General features: G+C 47.8%; 1 long non-coding RNA gene across 1 annotated transcript in view; it reads right to left on the bottom strand.

Annotated features, from left to right (window-relative positions):
* Positions 1-558: 558 nt before the first annotated feature.
* The window catches only part of LOC136329069 (uncharacterized), a 29677-nt gene continuing 23264 nt past the window's right edge, over positions 559-6971 (bottom strand). Inside the window, exon 4 of the long non-coding RNA XR_010730150.1 lies at positions 559-1338. This is a non-coding gene — a long non-coding RNA (uncharacterized lncRNA). The remainder of the gene's footprint in view (positions 1339-6971) is intronic.

The raw sequence follows: 6971 nt of genomic DNA, 5'->3' as shown, positions 1-6971 counted from the left end.
GCTGTGTGTAAGTCAGAGGAGGAGTTGTATCCCTGTTTGGAAGGCTTCTTGGAGGAGGTGGCCCAAGCTGAGTTTTTCAGAAGGGGGTGGGTGGATGAAGGGCCTTTCAGGCAGAAGAACCTTTGGAAGGGCCCAAAGGAGAATGAGAGAAAGCGGCAGCCTGGAGCCAGAGGAGGGGGACAGAAGAAATGAACTTATTTGTATTTTCCACCCATTTAACTTCTGGAGAAAAAAGAAAGAAAATAAAAAAGAAAGAAAGGAAGGAAGGAAGGAAGGAAGGAAGGAAGGAAGGAAGGAAGGAAAGAAAGAAGGAAGGAAGGAAGGAAGGAAGGAAGGAAGGAAAGAAGAAAAGAAAGAGAGAGAGAAAGAAAGAAAGAAAGAAAGAAAGAGAGGAAAAGAAAGAAAAGAAAGAAAGAAAATAAAACCAAAGTGCTCCATTTTTTAAGCTTGGAAAGACCTCAGGGTGGAGTCTTTGAACAGGGATGAAAATAAGGGACTCCTGGCCACAGTAAAGCACTGGAGCAAATGATCCCCCCCACCCCACCCCCTGCTGTCGGTTGTCCCACTCGTCTTCAGTCCCATCAGAAAGCCATGCTCACAGTCGCATCCAGCAGCTGGTCCCATGTCTGTTGGACTCATCTAAAAATAGGAAGGCCGGGAGTCTATCACCAAGCAGACAGCAGAAAAGCAGCCCAGGCAGGCCCGGGAGGAGCACAGATACCCCCCCTATGTAGGAAACTTACTCATTACATTCTGAGCAAAGGCGGTTCACAATGCACCCTGGAGAAAATATGCAGTTATTGCCCCCAAACATGCCAAAGTCCTACTAATGACTGCACGCCTGCTCTGAAGGCTTAAACTCTTCCAGATGCTGCTTATTGCCTTTGGGAGAGCTCTTCCTTCTTCCCGTCTGAAGAGTTCAGGACTCGTCTTTGGGATCTAGTCCTTTGGGGGAACATATGGTCAGCTTGGGGTAGTAATTGACCTTCTGGGCTTCATAGGGGCAGTCAGAGCATCTCTGCCTTATCTGACTGTTGTGGAGACTGGGCCTGCCTGCCTGCAGGGGTGGCACGAGGAGGGTGGCAGGCAGGAAGTCGGGGCTTTAGGTGACTTGTGAGGGAGTGGGCTCTAAACTTGAGTGTTTTCAGTTGCTGCATCTATCAAAGGGTAATAAGTCTGTAGGGAAGCAGTAATTCACAAACTCAAAGCTCCAAAACACACTCAGGTATTGGACACATGCTGGAGCTTGGGACTGTCTTCTGGCTGGGTGACTGGGACTGTCTTCTGGCTGGGTGACTGGGCAGCCTCCTCCACCTCTGTGAAGCTCCAGTCTCTCATCTGTAAATTGGGAATAATTTCTGAAATTAGCACTTTTCCCCACTGATTAAAGAACTCATGTATGCTTATCGCCTATTCTTAACAGTTTAATCAACCCATCTTTGAATAGGTGATATACTCATACAATTCCAAGTTCAAACGTTATAAACAGTACAAATTTAAAGTCTCCCTCTCACTCTTGTTCCATAACCAAACTGTTTTCTTCCACTGAGTCAGCCATTGTTGTTGGTTCCTGGTATATCAAATATGTATAAAATTAAACAAAAAATACATTCATTTTAACACATATGTACACAGCAAAGTGCAAATATCTCAAGAGCATAACTCAGTGAATAATGTTCATAGTTATAATTCCTATAAAAAATAAGAAAAAAGAAAAATCACCCCAAATCCATCCCCTAGAGATAAAAGCTATTGGTATTTTAGTGATTTTCTTCCTGTTCTTTACATATATATACACATTGACATCATCTGTGTAATTTTGTACCTTGTTTTTTTTGTGTGTGTGTGTTTTTTTTTTGTATTTTCTGAAGCTGGAAATGGGGAGAGACAGTCAGACAGACTCCCGCATGCGCCCGACCGGGATCCACCCGGGACGCCCACCAGGGGGCGACGCTCTGCCCCTCCGGGGCGTCGCTCTGTTGCGACCAGAGCCACTCTAGCGCCTGGGTCAGAGGCCAAGGAGCCATCCCCAGCGCCCGGGCCATCTTTGCTCCAATGGAGCCTTGGCTGCAGGAGGGGAAGAGAGAGACAGAGAGGAAGGAGAGGGGGAGGGGTGGAGAAGCAGATGGGCACTTCTCCTGTGTGCCCTGGCCGGGAATTGAACCCGGGACTTCTGCACACCAGGCCAACGCTCTACCACTGAGCCAACCGGCCAGGGCCTGTACCTTGTTTTTTATATTTATTTATTTATTTATTTATTTTTCATTTTTCTGAAGCTGGAAACAGGGAGAGACAGTCAGACAGACTCCCGCATGCGCCCGACCGGGATCCACCCGGCACGCCCACCAGGGGCGATGCTCTGCTCACCAGGGGGCGATGCTCTGCCCATCCTGGGCGTCGCCATGTTGCGACCAGAGCCACTCTAGCGCCTGAGGCAGAGGCCACAGAGCCATCCCCAGCGCCCGGGCCATCTTTGCTCCAATGGAGCCTTGGCTGCGGGAGGGGAAGGGAGAGACAGAGAGGAAAGCGCGGTGGAGGGGTGGAGAAGCAAATGAGCGCTTCTCCTGTGTGCCCTGGCCGGGAATCGAACCCGGGTCCTCCGCATGCTAGGCCGACGCTCTACCGCTGAGCCAACCGGCCAGGGCTGTTTTTTATATTTAAATTTAACATAAATATTTCCTTGTCATTAAAAATTCCTTTAAAAAATTCTTATTTCAATGTTTTCCTAATGTTTCAAGGAATGGACCCAACCCATTATAGGATATTATGATCCATTTTTCCCCTGTTATAAATGGCACAGTTGGCCCTAGCTAGTTGGCTTTGTAGAAGAGTATCAGCCCAGCGTGTAGATGTCCAGGGTTCAATTCCCGGTCAGGGCACACAGGAGAAGCAACCATCTGTTTCTCTACCCCCATTCCCCCTTCTCTCTCTCTCTCTTTCTTCCCCTCTTGCAGCCATGATTTGATTGGTTCCAGCGCATAACCCTGGGTGCTGAGGATAGCTCCATGGAGCCTCTGCCTTAGGCGCTAAAAATAGCTCAGCTACAAGCATGAACCTAGATGGGCAGAACATAGGCTTCAGACCAGGGTTGCCAGGTGGATCCCAGTCAGGACGTATGCGGGAGTCTGTCTCTGTCTCCCGCCTGTCACTTAGAAAAGAAGAATGAATGAATAAATAAATAAATAAGTGGCACAATGGTGAGCATCTTTTTTTTTTTTTTTTACAGAGGCAGAGATAGACAGGGACAGACAGACAGGAACGGAGAGAGATGAGAAGCATCAATCATCAGTTTCTCGTTGCGCGTTGCGACTTCTTAGTTGTTCATTGATTGCTTTCTCACATGTGCCTTGACCGTGGGCCTTCAGCAGACCGAGTAACCCCTTGCTTGAGCCAGCGACCTTGGGTCCAAGCTGGTGAGCTCTTTGCTCAAGCCAGATGAGCCCGCGCTCAAGCTGGCGACCTCGGGGTCTCGAACCTGGGTCCTTCCGCATCCCAGTCCGACGCTCTATCCACTGCACCACCACCTGGTCAGGCGTGAGCATCCTTGAACATGTATCATTGAGCATATCTGGCAAGATGAATTCCTAGTGTGGGAATTATTGAATCAAATACTGTGAACTATAGTCATGCACTGCATAACAATGTTTCAATCAGTGACAGACCACATATATGACAGTGGCCCCATAAGATTATAATGGAACTGTAAGAAATGGAAGAATATGTAGTTGAGGAGGAATATTTTGTCTGATGGGAGCAGTAAAGGCAGTAGATTCCCTCTCACTCGCAGCACCTCAATTCTCAGTGCACACATTACAGCCCAACCTGCCAGCCACTGAGCTGTTCCGCACAGAGGCGCCGTCCCCCCAGTGCACCGTGTCCAGAGGGCGCCACAGCCCTCCCAGACCCAGCTTCCTGGTCTTCAGAGAACATTGCTGTCCACTCTTTGCTGAGGAACTAACATCCTGTACAAGGACACAGGTCCACAGGAGCTGCCTTAACAGGTATTAAGGGTCACTGCCACTTTGGTGAGAGCTTTCTGTGGCAGTGTGGAGCCAGCCTGTCCCTGTCCTTTGGAAACAGTTTCGGGTTGTAATGATGTAAAGCACAGATACGTTTTACTTCTTCCATAATGTCAGAGAGCACTCTGTGCCAGATAGGATCAATGGAAGCAATAACAAACTCTCAAAGTCAAATATTGAGTCATCAGTTCTATACCCTCTTCATGTTCAATGCCCCTCCCCCATTTTTAAACAAATACAACAAAGTTCCTTAATCCCACAACTGTTCCAACATGTAATGGCTAAAACCACATTGCCATGATAATCCCCCACGTTCCTCTATCCTTGATCTCTCCATCATCCTGATGTCTTATTCCTCCTGGGCCTCAAGCCACCTTTCACTCCCTCCTGACAGTGGCTATATGGTGATCTATGTCCTACCTAGCCAGTTTCTCCTTGATATTTCCAATCAGTCTAGCCCACATCCCTGCTCACGAAGCAGCACTGACAGCTTCGATGTTCCATTTCTGATCCTGTCAAACGTAGGGAGGGGCTTGTGAGGCAGTGTTTATTAAATCTGTAGTACTGTACGGTAAGTAACATCCTTGGCATTCACATTATCACTCCAGTCACTCACCAACTCACCCGGAGTAACTTCCAGTCCTACAAACACCATTCATCTTGTGCCCTATATAGGTGTACCATTTTTTATATTTTATACCATATTTTACTGTACCTTTTCTATGTTGAGATTTATTTAGATACACAGATATCATTGTTTTAAAATTGCCTACAGTATTCAGTACAGTAACATGCTATATAGGTTTGTAGTCTAAGAGCAATAGGCTATACCATACAGCCTGGCTGTGTAGTAGGTTGTGCCATGCAGATTTGTGTAAGTGCACTCTGAGATGTTCATGCAATGATGAAATCACCTAATGATGCATTTCTCAGGATGCATCTCTGTCTTTAAGAGGACAGCTATATACCTGCTGCCCCTCCCTCTAAAGGCCCTGTCCTCTAGGCCCTCCCTCCCTGGAGTCTCTTGATAGCCAGAAAGAAGAGTCTTAGACTTGTCTGAGCTTAATTACTTTAATCATTGGAGTCTTGTCAAGTGGTGGCTGGTGAATGTTTAACAGCTGGGTATGGGGGGAGGAGGGTTAGGTTCTGATTTGTAGTGTTTGCCAATTTCTGTGGTGTAAAAACTTCCACCATGGCTGATTTCAACTATCAACATGTCTCCAAAAGCAGAGTTGGGAGGAGATGCACTTACTCTCACAAGCTGGTCAGAGTTGGCTCCAACACCCCGGCTCCTGTCTTTCAACCTGCCCAGTTCTCCTTCTTCTTAACAGCTCTCCACTAGTCCCTTACCCTGAGACTCATGCTAGGGGACAGAACATACATTGAACATTTTGTGGGAGGTGACTATTCCTAAAGAATGAAAGCATCCTCTCCCAGTTCTCTAAGGGAGAAACTGAGGCTAAAGTTGGTCAAGATGATTGCCCAGGTCACCAATCAGATGACCTCTCACAGGACCATTCCATGGTCCCTGCTTGGGAACTTCTCATATGGAAACCTATGCTTCCCACTGTGGAAATACACTGTCTTGGCTAACCACTCTTCTACTTCCTTGGGGACTCCTGTGCCCGGATCCACACATGACGAGTTCCAGGCCTTGTCCTCAAGAAGGTGAGAGAGAGCCCAGTGAGGTGGTAGATGCCTAGGAGAAGTTTTTACAAGGCAGAGAGGTGAGTGCTCTACAGAAGCTGCCCTGTTTAGTAGCCTCCAGTCTGGGCTGCCGGCCTCCTCTCTTCTCTCTTTAGAGCAGACATTGCTGGGGATCCTTTTCCTCCTCTCTAAGGGAACTCATTTCCCCCAGTATCCACTCTCTTCCACAAAGCAACCTGTGAACTGAGAAAGTGACCCACAGCCAGTTCCTGGAGTAAGTAAGTTCTGATTGGTTCTGGTCAAACCTGTAATACTTTCCTCCTTGCCAGCGATTGGGTTAGGAACAAGGAAATGACCCAACTCTGGCCAATGAGAGCTGAGGAGACATTGGGGAAGGCGAGCTTTCCTCTTCTAAGAGATGTAGGCACAGAAAAAGACACCTGTCTTCTGGACACTTGGAACTCAGGTGTTGTAGTTCTGGGTGCTGCCAGTATCTTGTCTCCAGCCTGAAGATGAAGCCAACCCGTGAGGGACAGCACAGACCAGAGAATCACACAAACAAGGAGCTGGAGCCCTGACCTAATCCTGCCTCTGACCTTCTTGTTAGGGAGAAAATATATATATTTCCCTACATCCTAACTTATTTTGAGTTGAGGTTTTCTGTTACTTGAAGCCAAAAACAGCCTGAATATTAAAACCCTTCTGGTTCATTGTCCACATTGCTGATGCAGTGGTTATTATACCACAGGAATCTTATCACATCACTTCCTCATTCCAGTCCTTCAATGGCTACTTTTTAGCAGTAAGGATAAAGGTTTTGTTCAATGTCTTCCCTCTCTGCATAATACCTACACCGTCCTAGACAAATGTCAGCTCCTGAGAGTATGATGCTTGGTTTTCATCACTGGTCCCTGGTGCTGAGCATATATAGTCTGCCACAAAGCAGGTACTTAGAAATATTGTGGAATAAATGCAGAGAAAAAGGAGCTGAGGGGTGAAGCCCTACACTCCCCTTTTGGCTTTGCACTGACTTGCTTGGGGACTTCAGGCAAGTCACTACCCTTTCTGGACCTCAATATTCAAAACTGTAAGAAAGGGCCCTGGCCGGTTGGCTCAGTGGTAGAGCATCGGCCTGGCGTGCGGGAGTCCTGGGTTCAATTCCCAGCCAGGGCACACAGGAGAAGTGCCCATCTGCTTCTCCACGCCTCCCTCCTTCCTCTCTGTCTCTCTCTTCCCCTCCCGCAGCAAGGCTCCATTGGAGAAAGGATGGCCCGGGCGCTGGGGATGACTCCTTGGCCTCTGCCC

This window comes from Saccopteryx bilineata, chromosome 3 (assembly GCF_036850765.1).
Source record: "Saccopteryx bilineata isolate mSacBil1 chromosome 3, mSacBil1_pri_phased_curated, whole genome shotgun sequence".
NCBI lineage: Eukaryota > Metazoa > Chordata > Mammalia > Chiroptera > Emballonuridae > Saccopteryx > Saccopteryx bilineata.
The sequence above is the reverse complement of the archived record's forward strand: the minus strand, read 5'-3'. Positions and strand labels throughout refer to the sequence as shown.